This window comes from Diabrotica virgifera, chromosome 4 (assembly GCF_917563875.1).
Source record: "Diabrotica virgifera virgifera chromosome 4, PGI_DIABVI_V3a".
Lineage (NCBI taxonomy): Eukaryota > Metazoa > Arthropoda > Insecta > Coleoptera > Chrysomelidae > Diabrotica > Diabrotica virgifera.
The window spans coordinates 175733912-175759091 of record NC_065446.1 but is presented as its reverse complement, the minus strand read 5'-3'; the positions used below and the strand labels follow the sequence as shown (position 1 = coordinate 175759091).

The 25180-nt window shown below is 32.4% G+C and overlaps 1 protein-coding gene and 1 long non-coding RNA gene across 3 annotated transcripts in view; both read right to left on the bottom strand.

Annotated features, from left to right (window-relative positions):
• The window catches only part of LOC126883257 (serine/threonine-protein phosphatase 2A 56 kDa regulatory subunit gamma isoform), a 244275-nt gene that overhangs the window by 200539 nt on the left and 18556 nt on the right, over positions 1–25180 (bottom strand). The window lies entirely within an intron of this gene.
• LOC126883259 (uncharacterized) lies at positions 14950–18370 on the bottom strand. Of its 2 annotated transcripts, none has more exons than XR_007697592.1 (3): positions 17939–18370; positions 17570–17878; positions 14950–16381 (listed from the first exon to the last, which is right to left on the bottom strand). It is a non-coding gene; the product is annotated as an uncharacterized LOC126883259 (long non-coding RNA). The 2 variants fall into 2 exon arrangements; XR_007697591.1 differs by having other exon boundaries at positions 14950–15967; positions 17939–18344.

The window sequence follows — 25180 nt, the reverse complement described above, 5'->3', positions numbered from 1 at the left end:
ATGCCAGCAACACACCCATCGGAATATTGGTGACCTCCGCGAGTATTTAAACCGCCGCCAAAATTTTAAAAAGTTAGTGTTTTTAATATACTTTTGCCGGTTAATGAATACAGTGAGCAGCAACAATGACGACCAGTGCCAACAATAGTGTCTCAGATCGGATTGCAGTGGCCATCGGGAAATTGACAGCCGAATTAGCTGACATGAAAATCCAGCTATCTAGCTTGTCAAATGCTCAAGCACACACAAAACACTAACAGCAACCACGCACCAGCACCATGCACCACGCACCAAGCACCACGCACCACGCAACAAGCGTCATGCACCACGCACCAAGCACCACGCACCAAGCACCACGCAACAAGCGCCATGCACCACGCACCAAGCACCAAGCACCAAGCACCAAGCACCACGCAACAAGCACCAAGCACCACGCAACAAGCGCCAAGCACCACGCACCAAGCACCAAGCACCACGCAACAAGCGCCAAGCACCATGCACCAAGCACCACGCACCAAGCACCACGCAACAAGCGCCAAGCACCACGCACCAAGCACCACGCACCAAGCATCACGCACTACGCAACACGCTCCATGCACCACGCACCAAACACCGACGACAATGCTCACATTTATTTACTTTTGTCGTCCCGGTAAATAGAAAAGAAATGACCAGCAAAACAAACAACAACAGACCGGGGAGAACAGCAAGATTTAGCGAAAGCTACCAAGAAAGTGTTAGTTCACAGTGTATTAAGTGACTTTTCGTCCTCCTCGTATAAACTTTGCGTTCTTTATTTTTTTTCTATTTTCAATTGTCATTATAATTTGTATATATTATGTATTATCTATCGTCTTGGTCACTCGGAAGGGGGGTATATAGCATTACGCTATAATTACTATTTCTGCTAATTTTATTATCTTATTTTTTTTTATTATTTTTTCTCAAAAACCAAACAACGATGTCATTCGAAATGCATATTCAAATACATACAAAGATTAAGGGCTTTACCCTGTCACATCTGTTTTTCGTCTATGCGGGCAACAAACTGCACCCTCATTAATTAAGTACTTTATCAGACAATTATTGTGTCAACAACTCACCTAATGCATTCGTTCTTAAAACTGTAAAAGTAGACGCCAGACCATAGTGATTTATTTGATCATCTGGTCAGGGGAAAAAAGGAACACAAAACATTATTATCGTTGTGGTTTCTCTTCTTCAGTCACTACGCAGCATGCGAACCATTCACACACACACACACACCGACTCGACACTCTCCGAGAGACCTACACGAACACATTTTCGTTACAACAATAAAATTACCGTTTGTTTTATTATATTAATTTTTTAATTAAACTCCGGCAACTCACCCATCGGAATAGTTATTAATAGAAATCAAGACTTTTTGAGTTATTAAAGATCAAAGATTTTATTTTTTCGTAAATAAAATGCATGTTTTAAAACAAAACAGTTTTTCACGTATAACTCAATAACTATAAGCTTTAACAAAAAAGTTATTATTACCAAAACTGAAGATAATAAAACATTGAATACAATCCTCACTTAAAGAGCTAAACTAACGTTAATTCAAAGTGAATTATGGGTAATTGAATGTATATTTTTTTCGACTACTAGAGTACTTTTCGAGTACTAAAATCTAAGTTTTCAAGCTTAAATAATGGGAAAACGATGCATTTTATAAAATATTCCTGATAAACACTTGTCAAAGTACTGAAGAATACCTATCAAATAAGCTCAAGAAGAAGTAATATTTTTAAAACTTTTTTGGCTCCCAGTATTCTTTCGATAAGGCACTTTTTATCGAGTTGCGGCTTCTTTTTTAATATGTTACATAAAATTTAACATAAAAATATATAAGTAATACATAAAAATGTTATGGGGGTTTTGTTCCTTTAAACCCCCCAAATGTTTGTGTACGTTCCAATTAAACTATTACTGCGATACCATTAGTTAAACACAGTGTTTTTAAAACTTTTTTGCCTCTTTGTATTTTTTCGATAAGGCACCTTTTATAGAGATGTGGCTTCTTTTTTAATATGGTTCAAAATATACCTAAAAATGTAAATCATAAATAAATTTTCATGTTATTACCAAGTCTCCATAATCGTACTAAACCATATACAAATATGTGGTGGATTAGACAAATATTCAAAATATCTCGATAAAAACTCGACTTTTCGAAAAAGTACTAAGAGGCAAAAAAGTTTTTTAAACATTGTGTTTAACTAATGGTGCTACAATAATAAATTGGAACGTACACAAAAGTTTGGGGGGGTTTAAAGGAACAAAACCCCCAAAATTTTTATGAGGTGTCTAATTTTCACTATAATTTTTTCTTAAGATATAATAATGTCCCATGTCCATTTTCAATAAAATCTCTCTAATAGTTATCGATATATTGGAAAAAATCGATTTTCATTTTGTAACTTCAAAGGGCTGTAACTTTTTTTATGTGCACATTTGTACTAAGGTAAGTTAGGTTCAATGGAACTATTTTTGGTCCCAGAATATGTGATTAAATTTATGACCTGTATTTTTGTTACACTCTGTATATTCAATTATTACCTATAAGACTATAACTCACTTCTAGTTAACATAATATAAAGGTTTTTCTAGTAAGGAGTTTATTTAATTTTTTATTAGCTTTAATTTTGATACATAATTATAACTTTTTTGTAAAAGCTTATAGTTTTTGAGTTATTTATGAAAAATTGGTTAAAATCATGCATTCTTCTAACGAAAAATTAAAATCTTTGATCTTTAATAACTCAAAAAGTTTTGATTTAATTTAATAACTTTATATAACAAATGTTGCTTATAATTTGTTCCTCTATCGAATTTTGGGATTATTTTTAATAAAATAATTTTCACCCACGAGAAGGAGTGACATCCACCCCCAGGGTAAAAGCGCAAGTTGGCACCATGTCACCTTTGTTCCTTGAGATATCCTCTAACCACTCACCAATTTTCATGCAAATCGATGGAGGTTCAACGAAATCGAAGGTAACAGCTCATATCCACCTTCAGTGACTGCACTATTATGAGGACGAGGCCGACGTAGCTCATGCGATAGTATACTTGGCTCGAGTGCTGGTAGGCCGGGGTTCAAATCCCAGCGCCGGCAAGAACAACTAGACATTTTTAAAATGTCTGTAGGCCCCAGGTCGATTCAGCCTGAATAAAATGACTACCTTGGGTAAAACCAGGGGTAATAATAGGCGGTTCAAGCTAGGGATGGGAAAAACCTACCGGTTTTAACCGAAAACCGGTTTTTTACTTCGCAATAACCGTTTTACCGGTTGTTTTTTTGTGCCGGTTATAACCGGTTTTTCTTTTTTAAGTAAAAACCGGTATTATTTTGGATCCCAATCATAATTATTATTCTCAAGTAATTATTCCAAACAAAACCATAATTCATATTTTATTTTATAAATACAGAAGCAAACTGAAAGTGCAAACTCACATCAGCCAGGAATAATTTAGTTTTATTATAATATTTCGTTAGGGTTAACTTCCTTGTATACTGTAGGCCCTAGATATAGCAGACTACGCTGCTATAATCTCAAAGCCGCGTCAGCAGTATCAAACTGGAGACTATTATTATATGAAAAAAGACTAATATAAATATGCAATGTTCATTTGCTGTAATTTTCTTTAATAAAAAACTTTGGATCTTCTTGTGAAATTGTTTTATTCTATGTGTATAATCCATTCTATATTAGTTTATTTCATTAAGTCGGGTGGTCTGACCGGCCAGTACGAATCATCAAGATAAGAGATTAAACTATCCGGAAATGCTTCCCTCAGAATATTGGTTTTAGCTAGTGATGGGTTGCTAAATAACATAGTGTTTTTTTAACTGCTATCTGGTACTTAGTAACTGCTACTGCCACCGGCTTCGGCGCTGACACGAACTGAGATTGAGACTGATTGTCAATTTGGTTGCGATTTGGTGAGTTCGACTATTGATAACAGTGTGAGTCAACGGTAATTCAGGTTCGAGCCAATTGAACGTTTAATAATTTTTAACTGAAAACTTTTGAAAACTGTATGTCCTACACTACTCACGTACTTTTCAGTACTAATACTTGCTGTCTATAAGAAAATTGCAAGGCATTGCTATATATTTCGTTTGAAAACATTTCCGAAGTGGAAGTATAAACGTCAAATAAATTAAATATCTCAATAATATTATGACATATTCCCAGTTAAAATAGTAAATTTAAATATATGTACTACGAATTACAACCAATTTATGAATTATGTATTTTGTTGCAATTTTTGTTGTCATTTAAAAAATATCCGTCCTTGGATGTATTATTTTAGCAACAATTATTATTTATATGCTCATATTAAATACCAACGAAAATGCTTTTTGAAACACAAACAAATATGTTTGCTTTTCTTATATCATCATAAAAGCGTTGAATAATGCTAAAAAGGTAACTGCTAATAAAGTAGCAGCTATTTTAACTGCTATTTTGATTTAGCAGTAACAGAAGCAATTGCTACCTATATCAAAATGGCGGGTCGGACACAATATGTCATATCTAATTGTAGCCCCCCGAGTAGTGTGCACTGTTGCACCGTCCTTTTGGAACCACATGTTCTCCAATCCCAATTCATCCAATAGATCACATGCATGTAGGTGGCGCTGGCGTCAGGGTTTGGTATTAAAACATAACCTTATTTTATTCTGCCATTTATTTACATTCCTTGGTACTCGTTTCCTAGTTGTCTTGCAATTTTGTGTCTGCAGAAGACCAGTACAAAATTATTCTGGACCGTACAGAAATTCCAATAGACCAAAACAATGACCCTATTATACAACAGGCAACATATTCTACATATTATTATGGAACCAATACCTTTAAAATACTGATGACATGCCCTGAAAAATGTAAAATTATATACCTATGTATCTGATGTTTATTGAGGCAGAATTTCAGATAGAAAAATTACAGTAGAATGCGGAATTTTAGGACTTATTGAAGAAGGAGATGTTTTAGCGTACATGTGTTTTGATATATCAGATATTTTAGAGGAAAAAGGAATACATTTAAATATACTTTCACATTTAAAAAAATAGCTGAGTTAACAGAAGAAGAAATCATAAAAACAAGGGCCGTTGCCAATCGTAGAATCATTGTTGAAAATATGATAGGATTGGAAAAAAAAACAAAAAAAACTTCTTCATATTCTTTAAGTACAGTGCCCAAATTTTAGGCGTGGGTAGCTTCCAGGACAATTTGCTGATACTCCAGGCTGTGGGTGAAAAATAGGTCGATTTCAGGATATAATTCAGGAATTTTTGAAACCTATCAGGTGTTGTAAAGGACGATGCCAGGAATAACTTCTACTAAAATGTGACCAAAAATATTGTGAGCTTTTTTTTATTGCGATTTTCATTTGTTAAATTTGCAATTTTTAAAGATTTTTAATTTTGCAGCTTAGGATATTGATTCTAGAGAAAAACTTTTTAATAGAAAGTTGTAGTAAATTAAAAAACCTACAATTTAAGCTATGGTAAGTTTAATTTCGTTTATTGGTTATTGCAAAACAGCCTGCGAAAGGTCCAAAATGGCCGTTTTTTACATTTGCGTTATTTATTGTACAAATAATGTTTTTATTTTTTAAAGCTTTAAAATGAAGATCTTTCAATTCTAAATATAAAAAAAATTGTAAGGCCGGATTAACTAATTTGTTGCTTAGATATTATAAATTGTTTATCCCAAGAGGTCAAATGTAGAAGGCTATAACTTTTTGAAAAAAAAATCGTAGAGAGTTGGTGAAACATCCAATCTCCTTCTAAAGAGTTATATTTTCATATTCTGATATAAATAAATGCCTAAAACATTTTTAAACCTCTAATTTTTGGGTTTGAAAATAAGGGGGCAAATTTCGTTATAAACATTTAATATATTTATATAAGAGCTGAAGCGGCCCTGTACATCCTATGAGTTTTTAACTTACAGATTATTGTTGCTGAAGACGAAACGAAGATTTATAAAAAAATAAAAAATTTCCACGACCAACTGAAGCCGAGCTAAATGTTGGGTTTGAAAATAAGGGGGCGAATTTCATTATAAACATTTAGAGCTGAAGCGGCCCTGTACATCCTATGAGTTTCTAACTTACAGATTATTGTTGCTGAAGACAAAACGAAAATTTATAAAAAAATAAAAATTTTCTACAACCAACTGAAGCCGAGATAATTGTTTCTTTTTTCTTAAATCGTAGTGCCTTTATTTATAACAATTAAGAAATTATTTTACAGTCATTGACTAAAGAAAGACTTATATTATCTTAAAATAAAAATTATTATAAAATATAGTTCCATTTAATTAATATAGATTATTTTTAAAACCGGTGCTTTTGCGAGCGGCCGAATTTTGCAAATCGCCGGCTCGCTTCAAATCCGCGCGCTTGGAAAATTTTTACGTAACTTGTATTAAATTTTGACCAAAAACAATTTAATAATATTACCATTATAATATACAGTCTATTTACCACTGTATTTGTTTTTCTTGAGAGACTTTTATATGTGAAATCTCATTTCTGAAGAAATAATATTACAAAAATGATACATATATATGAAATATATAACTATATTTTTAATTTTTTCATTGTTATACAAATATAATAATAATAATGTTACTTCTTATTATACAATATAAAACTTTTTCTTCTTGTAGTGACTATCCGTTTTGGATGTTGGCGACCATCATGGCAATTTGGCAAACCCCATTTGGAAACTGAGAAACAGGAAGGCGAAGTTACCTTGCTAGAAAATTTACGTACGTGTGTCGTTCAACACAACAACTACAAATCTTTTTAGAGCAGCAGTACCGATTTAGTGTGCAACAGACTGCCATGATGGTCGCCAACATCCAAAACGGATAGTCACTACAAGAAGAAAAAGTTTTATATTGTATAATAAGAAGTAACATTATTATTATTATATTTATATAACAATGAAAAAATTAAAAATATAGTTATATATTTCATATATTATATGTATCATTTTTGTAATATTATTTCTTCAGAAATGAGATTTCACATATAAAAGTTTATCAAGAAAAACAAATACAGTGGTAAACAGACTGTATATTATAATGGTAATATTATTAAACTGTTTTCGGTAAAAATTTAATACAAGCACGTAAAAATTTACCGAGCGAGCGGATTTGAAGCGAGCCGGGCGATTTGCAAAATTCAGCCGCTCGCAATAGCACCGATTTTAAAAATAATTTTTAATAATTAAATGTAACTATATTTTATAATAATTTTTATTTTAAGATAATATAAATCTTTCTTTAGTCAATGACTGTAAAATAATTTTTTAATTGTTATAAATAAAGGCACTACGATTTAAGAAAAAAGAAACAATTATCTCGGCTTCAGTTGGTGGTAAAATTTTTTTATTTTTTTTTATAAATCTTCGTTTCGTCTTCAGCAACAATAATCTGTAAGTTACAAACTCATAGGATGTACAGGGCCGCTTCAGCTCTAAATGTTTATAACGAAATTTGCCCCCTTCGTTTCAAACCCAACATTTAGCTCGGCTTCAGTTGGTCGTAGAAAGTTTTTATTTTTTTATAAATCTTCGTTTCATCTTCAGCAACAATAATCTAATAAGTTAAAAACTCATAGGATGTACAGGGCCGCTTCAGCTCTTATATAAATATATTAAATGTTTATAACGAAATTTGCCCCCTTATTTTCAAACCCAAAAATTAGAGGCTTAAAAATGTTTTACGCATTTATTTACATCAGAATATGAAAATATAACTCTTTAGACGGAGATTGGATGTTTCACCAACTATCTATGATTTTTTGTTCAAAAAGTTATAGCCTTCGACATTTGACCTCTTGGGATAAACAATTTATAATATCTAAGCAACAAATTCGTTAATCCGGCCTTACAATTTTTTTTATATTTGGAATTGAAAGATCTTCATTTTAAAGCTTTAAAAAATAAAAAAAAATTATTTGTACAATAAATAACGCAATTGTAAGAAACGGCCATTTTGGACCTTTTGCAGGCTGTTTTGCAATAACCAATAAACGAAATTAAACGTACCATAGCTCAAATTGTAGGTTTTTTAATTTACTGCAACTTTCTATTAAAAAGTTTTTCTCTAAAATCAATATCCTAAGCTGCAAAATTAAAAATATTTAAAAATTGCAAATTTAACAAATGAAAATCGGAATAAAAAAAAGCTCACAATATTTTTGGTCACATTTTAGTAGAAGTTATTCCTGGCATCGTTCTTTACAACACCTGATAGGTTTCAAAAATTCCTGAATTATATCACGTTTTTTCACCCACAGCCTGGGGTATGATATCCTTCTCGATCTTGCACAGTATATAATAGTTGATCTGCTGATAAGCCAGTCCATTGACGAAGGTTTCGGAGGCATGAATATTGTTCCTACCAATTCCACTTTTTCCGTCGATCTTTCCATTGACTATTAACTGCAGCATCCTGTATCTGCTACCTCACATTATATGCCCGAGATATTCAAGTTTTCTCTTTTTTATCATCTTGATTAACACCTTCGCCTTGACCTACTCGGTTTAAGACTTCTCTGTTTGAAATGCGTTGAACCCAAGATATTCTGAGCATTCTACGATATGACCACATCTCGAAGGCTTCTAATTTGTTCATCATGTTAACTTTGATGATCCAGGTTTCACATCCATATAGTAATACAGGATACACATAACATTTTCGGAACTTGATTCTTAGTTGTAAATTCATCTGAGAGTTGCTCAGAATAGATCTAAGTTTCACAAATGCTCCTCTTGCAGTTTCTGTATGAGTTTTAATTTCTTCATCCGGATTAACTTTTGTTGTCGGTTCATTACTGACAATTATTGTAGTTGCATAGGGCCGACCTCTTGTTTGCTAACCACAAGTAACTTTGTTTTTATTGTATTTATGCTTGGCTAAGCTTTCTAAGCGTTATTGGAGCATTCTCTAGTAGTTCGATCTATAAGGAATTGAAGATCTTCGATACTTTCAGCCATTATCGCGGTGTCGTCTGCATATTCTGATGTTGTTAATAAAATAAAATAAAATACTAAAAGATAGAATTTCTTCTAAATTATTCCCATATATATGAATGAAATAATTTATAATTGTTTTATGATTTATAATTTTAAAAATAGAATAAGTAACACTTTGTGAAAATTATTTTGCTATTTACAGATCTACATATTTATTGATCAATTGAATTCCTGGTGGGACAGTATTAATTTTTTATTAGTTTCACATATTATAATATTTTGGGACTTCTTACTATTTATCAACTATAATTTGTGTTAAGCTTGGAAAATATAAAAGTAAAAGATGGTTTTTGCTTGTTTTCGATTCAGAAAAATGGAAGATGTAACAAGATTTAATTTGTGTTATGACATTGTGGTTAACTATGAGACAGAAAATAAAAAAATAGTTATTTATTGACAAAGCACAGCAAAATAGGTAACTCACTAATAGACTACAGGCCCATGTCCAAAATGGATGGGTCATATGAACCACAAGGTGACGTATATAGGACGATATAAGAGCATAAAATAATAAGATTCAGCACTATGCCGTCACTTGTAAGCAGTCCAACTGAGTGCTGGTGAGAATTCAAAAGTGCAGGTAGAGTGGGTACAATTTGGTCATATATTTTTGTACGGCATTTTTACCATCGATAGATCCATGAAAAATAATAAGAAAGCGCCCAGTGCCGTACAAAAATGGCGAGCCACAAAGTTGGTAAATTTTTTTGATTTTCTGGCAATTCCCAGGGTAAATTTGGTCATTTGATTCTGTACGGCATCAGTTTCATACTGTTTCAATACAACTTCTAATCCGTACAATCCGTAAGGCAACGCCGTACAAAAATCACGCGACAAGTGGAAAAAATCGAGGGTTGCAATCCCCTCTCTTTCCGTGGTCCGGGGGGTGATTTGAAACAACATAAAATTAATTTATTTTGAAAGTATTTTATGCATAGATAACATTATTTTACATGCCGTACATTATCGTTGGTCCAAAGGTTTGTAGGAAAAAAAGCTCAAGGAAAAATCCACAGAATGAAATGTACGAAAAATCCATATAACGAAATGTAAGGTGAAATTTATGACGATATTTTTTTGTATACGGCATTTAGATGGTTCATTTGTACTTAATGCAATAATTTATCAAAAGTTAACGCCGTACAAATCTGAAAGTTCATATTGATAAAAAAGTAATAAAAATATTAAATAAATATAATTTACGTATATATCGCTTAAGGAGCAACGTTATGTTACGACGTGTAGCATTTGTAGGCATATATCTACACCTGCCTATAATACTGTACTGTGTGCTAAGTAGTCGTTTTCTAGTAGTAATTTTTCTAAAAAATAGTAGTTGTTTTATTTATTCACATCATTACAATGAAACAAATCAATTATATACATGTAACAATAACGTTTGAAGTATACATTAAAAGTATACAAAACTGTTGATACTGGGATTCAGTTTCAATTCTTGGATATTATATACCTACACAACACACCCTTTCACTTCAGTTCAGTTAGACGTCATAATGATTTTATCATATTATCAATAATTGTTCTCTTTAAAAATAACGTGTGATCCAAAATTATTGTCACCATAGGTGGCTGTGAACGACAGGGACAGAGATAGCTATACAGTGCATGTCTATTATTAATTCAAATATACTTTCCAGTTTACGTCAGTGTGCTACGTCAACTTTGCAGTGTACGTCAACTTAACAAGAAAAGTTAGGTTATGTAGAGATGTTGGTGGTGGAAATATTATACAGCATCTTGTTTGATTTTATTTATTATTGTTACTTATAATTTTGTTAATTCTTTTTATTTTTGATTAAAGTTCTTTGTTAACGGTTTTGACTGATTTTTTATGTTTTATAATGTTAATCAAAATTAATTGATAAACCGATGATATAAATTCAGATTAAAATAAGACATACGTAATTTTTTGCACGGCTAGCTTTGATCCCAATAATTGTGGATCGCTCGTTATGTTCATACCGTACAGTATCAAATGACCATAAAGTACTACCTTTAAAATGGTAGCGTCATTATCATCAACCTAAAAGATATGGTATGAATTAAAATGTACGGCACCATTTTTTCCTAATTTATTTATCTTAATACTATTTAAAACAAAGGATAAATGTATAAAATTGCTATATTTTATTAATCTATGAATATTTAAACTTTGGCAATATTTTAAAAAATTTCTGTTTTTGTATTTCTCTATAATTTTTTTAGAACAGTTTCTTTTGAACGGCAATACGACATAACAATTGTATTTTACAATATAATGTTAAAGAAAAAGTTGCCGTACAGATTCAAATGATTTTTTTAGCTTTATAAATCAAGTATACCATGAAATTAACATAAGTATTAATATACATTCAAATGAACAATAATTTTTTGACGGCATTATTTTTAATAGTACTTTTGAGTGCTAGATAATGTTTTGGTACCGAAGCCGTACTTTTTCAAATCACCCCCCGGACCACGGAAAGAGAGGGGATTGCAACCCTCGATTTTTTCCCCTTGTCGCATGATTTTTGTACGGCGTTGCGGAATAATGGATTAGAAGTTGTTTGTATTAAAACAGTATGAAACTGACGCCGTACAGAATCAAATGACCAAATTTACCCTGGAAATTGTCAGAAAATCAAACAAATTTACCAACTTTGTGGCTCGCCATTTTTGTACGGCACTGCGCGCTTTCTTATTATTTTTCATGGATCTATCGATGGTAAAAATGCCGTACAAAAATATATGACCAAATTGTACCCACTCTACCTGCACTTTTGAATTCTCACCAGCATTCAGTTGGACTGCTTACAAGTGACGGCATAGTGTTGAATCTTATTACTTTATGCTCTTATATCGTCCTATATACGTTACCTGGTGGTTCATATGACCCATCCATTTTGGACATGGGCCTGTAATCTATAATTTCACAAATTTTAAACTCTGTGGAACTATGGTTGAAAATCCACAAAAATGTATTGAAATGTATATCTGAATACATAATATGAGGTTTTGATTTAATACCAAACCTCGATGTAAGCGCCCCTTACGGATATTTTCTTAACTGACTTATGGCATGTGATCTATTGGGGAAAAAATTCGGTACCTAATCATGGCTCTGTCACAGTATATAGGTTTATACAACAATCAGTATAGTCACTTGCCGTGAAGTACGTTATGAAAAAATGTTCCATTTTTCCCACTGCGCATCGAGACCTTGCAGCCGGACGCAAGCGCATAACAGCGTGTGTTATACTGCTCAACATTATTTTTGATACACTGCTCGAAAATAAATAGGACAAATTAAATTTGAAATAGATTTTTCCAAATAAGGAATACTTTTCTACAATTAACGTTTACGAAGCTCTTGACAATTTATCGATAGTTTCATAAATAATTATTATAATCATTATTGTTGTTCTGAAGACTAAATATATCAGCTTTAATGGATTCATTGAGATTATGTACCTACTATTTTCAACTAATTTTTTCTATATAAACAAAATTTTGGTCTAACAATGGGCTCTACTTTATCTTCATTGGTCTTCTTCTAATGCCTACTCCACTAATGAAGGTTGGCTATAACCACTGCAAATTAGTTTCTTCCTTATTAGCGAATATATTTATGGATTTCTAAAGAAATATTGTTTTCACTCAATTTTGAAAAAAATGTGAAAGCGTTGATTATATACGTCCGTCTGTCCGTAAACACAACTCCTCAGTCATTATACCAGATAGAATGACAAATGATAGGTGTCAGATGAAAGCTTATAATCCAAGGATGGTACTAAAGGTGAGATATTTGGCAAAGGACTTCCAGTTTTAAAAATGCAATCGGAAATACGGTTTTAAATTCTCCAGTATAGTACAAGCGATATATTATTCGACGCGCCGTAAATATAACTCTTCCATTATTAATACAGATTGAATGACAATGAAGTGTCGAATGAAAGCTTATAATCTTCTTCTTCTTCCTTCTTGTAGGTAGGCTTTAAAGACTGTTTCTTCTTCAATATTAGCCTCCTAAATTGTTTAAATTATCGCACCATCTTTTTCTTAGTCTGCAAATACTTCTTCTTTGTGTCTACTCAAATTCTACTAATGTGTTCGTTCCACTCCAGTTTCCGTTTTGTCACCCATCCATTTATGTCTTCTACATTGCATGATCTTCTTATGTTTTCGCATCTCTCTCTATCCAACAGACTTTTCCCTGATATTCGTCTAAGTATTTTCATCTGGGTTGTTTCTAGTAGTCGTCTCGTTTTAGATGTGTCAGGTCTTGTCTCTGCCGTGTATGTCAATATAGTTCTAAGTGCTGCTTTATAGATTCTTGCTTTTGTGTCTTGTCTTAGGTTAGGTGTTCGTTCTTCCAGATTGTGTCATTAAGAGATCCCACCGCTTTACTTGCTTTTAAGCTTTGTTGTCGTACTTCCTCTTCAACATCTCCGTAACTGGGTATATCTAAACCTTGCTTCTTGCTTTAATATTTTCCCATCAATTTCGATTTTACCTCGTAGTGGGTATTTAGATGTCATACATGTGTTTTTTCTGCTGATATTATCATATTGTATTTCTTAGCTGTTGTATTGAAGATGTGTATTAATCTTTGGAGATTGTCTTCTGTCTCGGCGATTAATGCGGCGTCGTTTGCATAATCTAATATTTGGAGTTTTTTGTTCCCCATTCTGTAACCATGATCTTTACATACTGCTTCTATTATTTTGTCCATTATTAGATACATTAAAGAGCAGTGGGCTTAACGGGTTCCCTTGTCTGACTCGGCTTTGTACTGGTATAAACTGTGTTAGTTTTCCATTTATCTTTGCCTGTATTCGATTATGGAAATATATGTTTTCGGTGGTTCGTATTGATTGGCATGTCTCTTCTATACAGTAAGTGTAAGACGTCTTCGACTTGGATGCGATCGAAAGCCTTTGTCAGGTAAAACATAGATATGCTGGTTTATTGTACTCGATGGCCTTTTCTGTGATTTGTCTTAGTACAAAAATAAATAGTACAATACTGGCGTCTACGCTACAAACGCATTCAACATGCTAAGGAAAATGTGGTCTTCACATCAGATGACAATTAAAACCGAAAGACTATTCAACAGCAACGTGAAGACTGTATTACTATATGGAGCAGAAACTTGGAAAGTGTCAAGAAAATGTATTGGACAGATGCAGGTATTCATAAATAAATGCCTAAGGAAGATTCTTAACATTTACTGGCCAAACCGTATATCAAACCAAGAGCTATGGACAAGAACTAACCAGAAACCTATGTATATCTAAGATAATATGCAAAAGGAAATAGAGTTGGATGGGGCACACACTACACACTAAGGAAACCTGACACAGACATAGCGAGGCAAGCCCTAGAATATATACCACATGGAAAGAGAAGACCAGGTAGACCCGTAGAAATGTGGAAAAGAATTGTTGAAAAAGAAATTAATGCTATAGGGCTTTTCATTGATTGTCATTTGCTTCGAGCTGCTGTCATATGTTGTATAATCTGTGTATAATACTAATATACACGGATTATACGACATATGACAGAAGCTCGAAACAAATGACTGTGAATGAAAAGCGCTATTGGGAAAACCTGGACAGAAATAAAGATCAGTGCAAAGGATAAGACAGAATGGAGGCAGACAGTTGACGCCCTATGCTCCGCATGGAGTGAAGAGGAATAAGTAATTAAGTAAGTACTGGCGTCTACGCAGGATCTTCCGGATCTGAATCCTTGTGAGAAATCTAAAAAACGAAGTACTGATGTCTTGTTAAAAGAGCTAATGAGGAAACTAATAAGAGGACTTTTCTATAGAGGAAAAAAATAATAATACATTCGAATTATAAATTATATTTTGAGAATTTCAATTTTACAATACCAATTTTATTTTTACAGATATATTCCCTACAAGCATTTCAAATTCATCCTTAAAATAAAGTTTAATAGGTACATAAAATGAACTCATAAATTTCTGTTTTGAAAGGGTTGTAGATACTCATCTATACCTACTCAGCATCATATTGAGAAATCACAGAATCGTAAATAGACAGTAATGAGCACTCACACTAATAACCAGCAAAATAACGCAAAAGATGGAAAACATATTAACTTGTGAGATAAAAAGAGATGAAACTGGTAGAAGTGGAAATTATCGTTATAAACGAATCAATTAACATAACGTTGGATAAGAGTTTTAACCTGCTAACTCCATTTTTCACTTTGAGTGATATTGGGCTAGTTTCTGGGTCTGTGTATTTTCATACACCACCCCACAAACCCGCCGACACCAATGTAGTTTAGAAATAGCTATCTCTAAACTACAGTGGAACCAGCGGGCTTGTGGGACATGGTATGAAGGTACACAGACCTAGAAACTACCCCAATATCACTCACAGTGAAAAATGGGGTTAGCAGGTTACCACTCTTAGCCGATGATAACATTACATAGTTTCCCACCTTTAGATCTCTGTGACAGGAGTATTTTATAAAATTCTCCTGTCACAGTGACAGTTCTCATACTCATCTGATACATCTAAAGGTGGGAAACTATGTAATGTAATGTTGATTTATATGTTTATATGGATAATTTCTCTCAGTTTCATCTCTTTTTATTTCAGAATGCATCCCATGTTTCCCATCTTTGGCGTTATATCCCATATTTTGCCAGTTATTAGCATGCTCATCACTGCATATTGGACTTTTTACACATAGTATCTTAGAATCCCTTGGAAGTAAATAATAAATCATGTACCTAGTTTTATTTTCATCAATAAATTCATGAAAGTATGACTGATGTTGAAAATTCATTTGACATACTGGCAAATAATTGTAATTCCTTCAGAGGAGATGTCCCTAGAAAGAATAACATATGTTTTATATTAAAATATATTAAAATCATATTGATTAGCAGAATAAATAGAGTTTTTAGGTTTAATTCTCCTCATTCACATAATTTAATACCAGATAATGTCGCCCTACTTCCATATGCTAATGACCTAGTTTTTTTATATAACAGCCTAAACCCATTTTGGACTCCATTCACATTAACCAATATTATCAGATATTCATGAATAGTGTCACCACAATCTTCTTTAACAACATACTATTCTTTCATAGATCTGGTCGTTATCACAATATAATCCCATATATACCAAAAATCCATGCTCGAGTGAGAAATTGGAAAGCCAAGCAAAGGATAGGAAAGAGTGGAAGCTGATTCTGGAACAGGCCAAGAGCCACCATGGGCTGTAGAGCCAATGCTGATAGCTAAAAATGAACTCAAATATTTAGTGGTCTTTTTATCCCGCAATCTTAACTAGAATAAGCATATTGAAAATATAATTGGAAAAGCTATTAAAGGCCTAGTAAGACCCATATAGATTTTTGAAGCATCTTTATGAAACCAGCACGTAAGCAATTATAGATTTAAAAATTAGACTCACTATGGATAGGGTAGTAAGATGATACAATAAATGCAGAGGTAACCGTCTATATTTGTTATCAATGGTTTCTAGGAACATGGTTTTTCAAAACAGATGTCAATGGTTTTTAGAGTTTAGATAAAGACAGTTATGTACCAAATTCATGAAAAAAATTTACACTTTTTCAGAATCATCCAACAATTAATTTGAAACATAGGGTAGGTGGGGGCAAAGGTACGCATTTTCTAAATTTTCATCTCTAGTGAATCACCTAATGTTTGAATTGGCACAGAGTATAGATGAAAGTGAAATTGATCCATTTTGTAATCATATTAGGCAAATGGAAATTCTTCAATATTATTTTTGTAGTGTTGATAACTTTTTGAAAAAAAATTGTAAATGCGTACCTTTGCCCCACACAATGGGGCAAAAGTACGCACGTGCGTACTTTTGCAGATTTAAGACATTTTGCAATTGAGACAAAATTAGCTGATAGAATATCAAGCTCAACTTGATATCCACTTTGAAGATTGACTTGAAACATGCATTTGCCAAGTCTACCTCACTGGGGGCAAAGGTACGCACTGCGAACGTTTGCCCCATTTCAACGTTCGCAGTGCGTACCTTTGCCCCATTTGTGTGAGTACTTTTGCCCCATCCGGCAACCAATAATATATCTAACCTCAATATGAAACTATGCACATATGAACTTCAAACTGTTATGTAGAAGAAGACTTCTAACAGTAAACTTTCAACATGCCTAACCAATAATAATCTGAGTTTGAAAAATTAAGAATTAGAATCAATCAATTTTTAAGAAAAATTAGATCAAAAGGTACAAAAATAATTTTTACCTCATTTTTGTTGTTGTGTTCGCCCTGATTGCGCCAAACTTTCTCATCCAATGCTACTGAGTAGTACAAACATATGCCACAAGATGTTGTCGCCAACATATAAGAAGTTACTGAAAAATGTAAGTGCGTACCTTTGCCCCGCGTACTTTTACCCCCACCTACCCTATATGTACTCATACCTTCAATTATATGTCATAGATTCCCTTAAGGCACTTTGCCACTGGTTGTAACTTCTCAATAGATGTGCCTGCAGAATTACAAAATTATCATTTCAGTTTAAGAAAGAACACACCTTCAACTTGAATGTTTAATCTCAAGACATATTTCGTTTGTTTTATTTTGCGTTGTTTTGCAACCCGCTTTTCAGTATTTCTGCAAAGGCCTGCTCCTCAAGATGTAAAGTGCATATTTAAAAGTTAATGTAACAATATTGAGGACTGTTCATAGAAAGTATATCACATTGAACAATTTCTTTTCATTCTGCAAACCTAAAACGACAGCACGTCAAAAATGATGTCAATGATATTAAATAGAATTTACGTTCTTACCGATTTCATCCATGGGCAACAGGAAGAAACTCAAATTTTTATGGTGCCTGGAATTTTGCCACATAAATAAACACACATTGCCTTTGGGTAAAATTCATCATAATCCCAATTCAAAATCACCAAACTTCTTAGAAAACTGGAGAAATACCACAGTAATGCATATTAAATTCGAAGTAAACCAACTTAACAATTGCAAAATATGAGAAAACAATAATAAATAACTCTAAATAAACAACTGTTTATAATATAAGGTTATGTTTGGAATAAACATACATAAATAAACCAGATCTACTCACTGTTGCCAAATGTCACCAATTTAGATAGTTACTTGTGATTAATTTTCTGAATACATTCAATCAATAATTAGAAGATATTAATTTTCAAATTTTATACAAGTGTGTACATAAAGGATTTTACCATTTATGAATTTAATTTTCAGCTTTTTGAAAAAAATCGGTAATCATAATTATTTTATTATAATTTTTGAATATTCTTTATCGGAATATTTTAAATCTTGCAACAGCAACATTTTCCTCCTAGTCTACTACGCAGTCTGCTAGGAGTTTCTGCAAGCGCAGGAACCGCATAAAAACTAGAGTGAACTAACCAGTGTTGCCAGGTCAAATTTATAAAAGTTACTAGATTTCACTGAAAAAAATCACTAGAATTTCACTAGATTACGCGCATGCGCAATAACATATAATTATGCGCAGTAGGGATAGGGCTTTCCTAAAAATTTCAGGGGATCTCCCTATTTTTGAATTATCCAGGTTAAAACGCAAAAAGCTCTTACAATTATTATGCTGAAGTAATTATTCCAAACAACCATAATAGGCCTGGATCCCGCGTACCAAAAAAAGTTTATTAATAGCAAGCTGAAAATTTGTTAATACATAGCTTATCTAGTCGGACAAACTTTTATGTACGGGAACACTGGAATATGGGAATTCTTAATTGTAGAACAGTTTAAAAATTTGGAACGTCAGTAAGAAAACACTCCATGTATATATTTTGTCGGACAGAACTTCCAATTATTGATTTGTTACTGTTTCATTAAACTCTCATGCAAAAATCAGACTTCTATTTATCACCAATATAATTCCTGTCATTTGACATGTTCTTCGTGTTTTATTAAAATGCCCAGTTTGTGATAATACCGCAGTCTGATTTTTGCATGAGAGTTTAATGAAATGATAAGAAATCAATTGGAAGTTCTGACCGACAAAATATATGAAACGTTTTCGTAATCTGACGTTCCAAATTATTAACCTGTTCCACAATTAAAACTTCCCCTGTTCCAGTGTTCTCATACATCAAAGTTTGTCCGACTAGACACCGTTTAAGTTATTAACAAATTTTCGGCTTGCTATTAATCAACTTTTTTTGGTACGCGAGATCCAGGCCTATAATTCAAATTTAATTGATAAATAAAGAGCTTGCTAATACTATGTGATTTTTATCAAGGTCGGCCATTATGATGAAACGTTTTATTTTGGGAAATAGCGAGAATCGTTAACTAGGAAATCAAGATTATAATATTTATTAAAAGTTCATTTTCATATATGACTATCTGGTTGAAATAGATACCACAAACGTGATTCTCTTAGTTGGGTATCGATTAAGTTCACAGTAAAAGAATGCCGCACAACCATTATTTTTTATTTATGTAATTTTCCTTCTCTTGACACTTGAAACTATTGAGTTGAGGAGAGTGTTGTAATCGTGAATTGACTCATCACTTTTAAGGACTGCCATGTTTATGTTAATTTTGGTATGTTATGATTAGGTAGGTACTAAATTGCCATCACAAATTTCCGGGGATTTTTCTTTCTTTGCAAAGTAATTTTTAAGCAATACAGGGAAGTATTAAATTAATTTTAATACAAACGTATTAAAAATACTACTGAAAATATATATTTTTTTGTTACAATGTAGCAAAAATATTCATTATAATGGAAATTTCCAAAAATCACTAGAATTGGGTCTATTTTGAAAAGTTATCACTATTTCACTAGATTGTTAAAAAATCACTAGATCTAGTGAAATTTCACTAGACCTGGTAACACTGGAACTAACTGTTTCGTATAAGCAAAAAAACTGTGGCTCTGTAGTGCGCGCCGTCCACAGTCCACAGTCGTCGTTTGGCCTGCGGCGTTCTTAAAGACAAATCGCCCGATGACTCTTGCGTAAACAGCACACCAGGCAGTAACTTTGAGCGGGTGTAATGGCTCTTCGTGGGGGATACACGTATTTTTTTTCTCCAGAAATGATAATTTTGTTTATTCACATAACCGCTAAGACGTAAATGAGCTTCATCGCTCATGATAATTTTCGATTGAAAATCGTCCCCCTCTTCGTTGAGATTCAGAATGGCTCGAGCGTAGGTTAGACGCGTTTGGCGATCAACAGCTAACAGCTGATGTGATGCACTGCCTGTGCCTGCACCATGCCCCGGAATCTCATATGGAAAAATTGGGGAATTTCCCCCACCACTTCCACACCGCTCAGCTAAATAAAGAGAAACGACAGCCTTTCTCGCTCACGAAGACTTTAACCAATCATTTATGTTAAAACACCATACCTGAATGTCACAAATAAAATAATCAAACGAGGCTTAACTCGACGATGTCAATTATTTGTCAATTCTTCAAAAGTAATGACAGTTAGTGCAAATACAAATAACTTTTTCTCTCATGCTCTAAGACAAATAATTTTCTATTAGTTTACAGTTTTTATTGTATTATCTGTAACGATTTATTCTTAGTAATTTCAATTTCAGTTGGTTCCTTATCCTTCGTTTATAAAGTGTAGTGTGTAGTTTTGTTTTAGTTGCGAAAGAACTTTGGTGTTGTGTTAATAAAAAAAATAAACATGGTTTATTATTGTTGTGTACAAATCATAGAAAAGTTAGAAAATGCATAGGTAAATAGTAATTAGTTTATAACTGTTTTATCTGAAACAACGAATAAATACACGTACCTATATTTAGAAAAAAATTGTCTAACTTTTTTATATCCCTTTTCCTTACTAAATTTGACAGCAAAAATAACATATTTTGCAACTTGAGAATTCCGAATAATTTATGAGTATTACTTAGATATTATTTAAATAAAATACTTTAACAAGCTTAGTAAGTTTTGGTATTTTATTTTAATAATATAGGTGAGATTATTTCTTGTAAAATAACAAGATATTTTAATTAGTAACGAAATTGCCCGCAAGAGGCGCTAAACGGATAAAATTAATGCTTGTCCATTTGAATTTCCCGCCAAATGGTGATTAGTTAACACATCGCTCGCAAATGGCGTAAGGAACCAAATTTTTACAGTGAGTTGCCTATCTATCTGGTAATACTATATATTATTTATCTATGGCCTGCACTTTGTAAGAGAATAGAGAGTTATTAGGTTTGTTCCAACACGACCGAGAACCGTCAGGAAACGGTAACGATCCTGCGCAGTAAAGAAAATCCGTTCCAACAAAAATATGATCGTCATCCGATCGTCCTTCCCACTGTTCCAACAAGAATTGTGATCTTTCGGTGACGGTTTCGTGATGATCATTTCAGTAATCGGGCAAATGCATAATGTGCTGGTTGGACTGACTTGAGCACTAGGATTTAATTCTTTAAATTTTTTGAGCCTTTGATCGACTAAAAGCACACAAGCTGTCACCAACAAAAATGACAAATATATGATTACCGTCATGGGACGATAACTGGGCGATACAATTACGAACATGCGCACAACAAACGGTACAAGCAGTTTCGTGACGGTTTTTGGGCCGTCCAAAAGTTCATGTTGGAACAAACCTTGCCAACGTCTTTTCAGTCCGCCTGTAATAAAAGATCCTTTATTTTGACATATAAGCATGCGCAGTATTGCGTCTTTTATTTTTGTCTTTTAATAAAATACAGGCCGCCTGTATTTAAGGAAAATTAGAGGACACCTTTATTTTAATAAAAGTTCCTTTATTTTGACATAACCTGTCAAAAATGTGAAGAAAAGTCTAACTTCACGTGTATTTTGAATTTATCTCGTCGCTTCTTTGGATTTTGGATTGATAATTTATGTATTGTAGGATTGATATTTGATTAAACCAATTAAACTTTCATCATTAAAGTTGTATGTTGGGTTTTATTTATTAAAAAGAACCTTAAGTAATATTCTGAGATATAGATTATTGATGTTTTGACCCAAAGGAATATAAAAAAGAACATTTTATTGAATCTTGAGTGATTACAAAAAGTTGTAAAAAGGAATATTATGTAAATGATTTTAAAGTGTTACTAATTACAATGATCAGACATAGAATATCATTAACTCATTTAAATTCAATATATTTTACATTTTTGTATAGAAATAAATATTGTAGATATAAGAGGTAATTTCAATAAATTTTAATGAAGGTTAGGATTTGTTAAAATTCTAGATTCAAAATAGAGTTCAATTCAACAGATATATAACAACAGGTTAACAAAATAAAACAAGGGTTCAAGTATTTATTTTTGAAAATTTAATCTTTTATTGATTAGAATCTATAAAGTTTTTAATCCAAAGTATTAACACTTTCATTTTCATGCCACCTTCTTCTTTTGGTTCCTATCCGTTTCGAATGTTGGAAATCATATTAGCAATCATAACCTTGCTAGCTGTGATTCGAAACAGTTCCATTGATATTCTCCCTCTACTGGGTCTTCGCTTACCTTTGACTGTACCTTGCAATATGTACTGCAGCAGGGAGTAATGGTGCTGATTTCTCATATGTGTCTTAGATACTGCAATTTTATGTTTAATGGTAAACACAATCTCCAATTCTTTCTTCATTCCTCCTAGAACCTCCTTGTTCGTGATCCATTTCATACCATCGGTATTTGTTTATTTAAACACAGCCAAAAAAATTAATAAAAAACCACCATAAAGCTTAATAATTCTTCTATTATATTTTTGTCTATCGGGAAGTTTATCTGACAGATTAGATATTAGAGGTCTTTTCTTTTCATTTCCAGATAACTAATTATTGGGAAGTTTATATAACAGTATACTTAGTATCTGTCTTTTCAGCTCCGGATAACTAGTTAACGGGAAGTTTTTCTCTGTCAGGTATCTATTAGTATCTAATCTGTTAGATAGACTTCCTGATAACTAGTTATCCAGAGGTGAAAAGAGAGAGCCATAACGGATCGTAATGAACATATTTTAAACGGTAAAAGATCAAACACCAATAGCATGTATATATTTATAAATTTATTATTTAAAACCTGCTAATGATCATAAAATACTCAAAATCAGTCACCAATATAATATTTATATTTATTTATAAATTTATTAACAAACTGTGGTCCAATAAAAATAAAATTAGTTTAAACTATCTTTAAATGTCGAACAATATTTTTATACAAACACACACACACAATTTAGTTGCATTAAATTAGCTCCTGGTTGAAAATGTACTGCCACAGCTTCTATATCAATATCAACAGCACACTCATTTGCCAGTATTTCAACGTTTTCTCTACTATCTACTGCATTATTATGTAAAACTGAACAAGCTGATATTATTCTTTGAACAAAAGGTAACTTGCATCTCATTACATAATATGTTAAAATGGGAAATCTCTTCAAAATACCAAATGTTCTTTCAATAACAATTCTTGAAGGGATTTGTGATTGATTATAAAACACAACTTCTGTCTGAATATTCTGCAATGGTGTCATTATGTAGTTGTAGTTGAGGACTGGATATCCACTATTCCCTAATAATATATTCTATATTCTGCAGAAATTCCCCATTTTATATACCCATAGCCCATAAAGCAAAAGTATTTAAAAACTCCTAAAATAGTATTTCCAATTGCACTTCCATATTATTGAACGATAAGTATTATGGGATATTGTTGTCTAAACATCTTTAAATGACAAAATAATTAAATTTAACGTTTTACTCGTTTCAATTATCTTATTTTAATTTTTATCAACAAATGGAATTTTATAGGTTATTTTTATATTTACAACAATATTTCATGTCATTTGTCAAAATAAAAGATTCCTTAACTGCGTTTGCAATACCACTCTTTTAGACCCGTCCTGTATTTGTCCTTTATTAAAGTATCCTGTAATAAAGGATCCTTTATTTGCCGGTGGCAATAACTCTCTAACATCTTCAAAACTTTCGCCAAGATTAGAGAGTTATTGCCACCGGCAAATAAAGGATCCTTTATTACAGGATACTTTAATAAAGGACAAATACAGGACGGGTCTAAAAGAGTGGTATTGCAAACGCAGTTAAAGAATCTTTTATTTTGACAAATGACATGAAATATTTTTGTAAATATAAAAATAACCTATAAAATTCCATTTGTCGATATAAATTAAAATAAGATAATTGAAGAGTAAAACGTTAAATTTAATTATTTTGTCATTTAAAGATGTTTAGAGAACAACATAATATATCCCATAATACTCATGGTTCAATAATATGGAAGTGAATTAATTGGAAATACTATTTTAGGAGTTTTTAAATACTTTTGCATTATGGGTATATGTAATGGGGAATTTCTGGAGAATATATTATTAGGGAATAGTGGATATCCATTCCTCAACTACAACTACCGAATGACACCATTCCAGAATTTTCAGACAGAAGTTGTGTTTTTATAATCCATCACAAATCCCTTCAAGAATTGTTATTGAAAGAACATTTGGTATTGTGAAGAGATTTCCCATTTTACCATGTGTAATGAGATGCAAGTTACCTTTTATTCAAAGAATAATATCAGCTTGTTCAGTTTTACATATTGCAGTAGTACATAATAGAGAAAACGTTGAAATACTGGCAAATGAGTGTGCTGTTGATATTGATATAGAAGCTGTGGCAGTACATTTTCAACCAGGAGCTAATCTAATGTGACTAAATTGTGTGTGTGTTTGTTTAAAATTATTGTTCGACATTTAAAGCTAGCGCTTAAACTAATTTTATTTTTATTGGACTGCAGTTTGTTAATAAATTTATAAATAAATATAAATATTATATTGGTGACTGATTTTAAGTATTTTATGATCATTAGCAGGTTTTAAATAATAAATTTATAAATATATACATACATGCTATTGGCGTTTGATCTTTTATCCATTATGGCCCTCTCTTTCTTTCTTTTCACCTCTGGATAACTAGTTATCAGGAAGTTTATCTGACAGATTAGATACTAATAGATATCTGACAGAGAAAAACTTCCCGTTAACT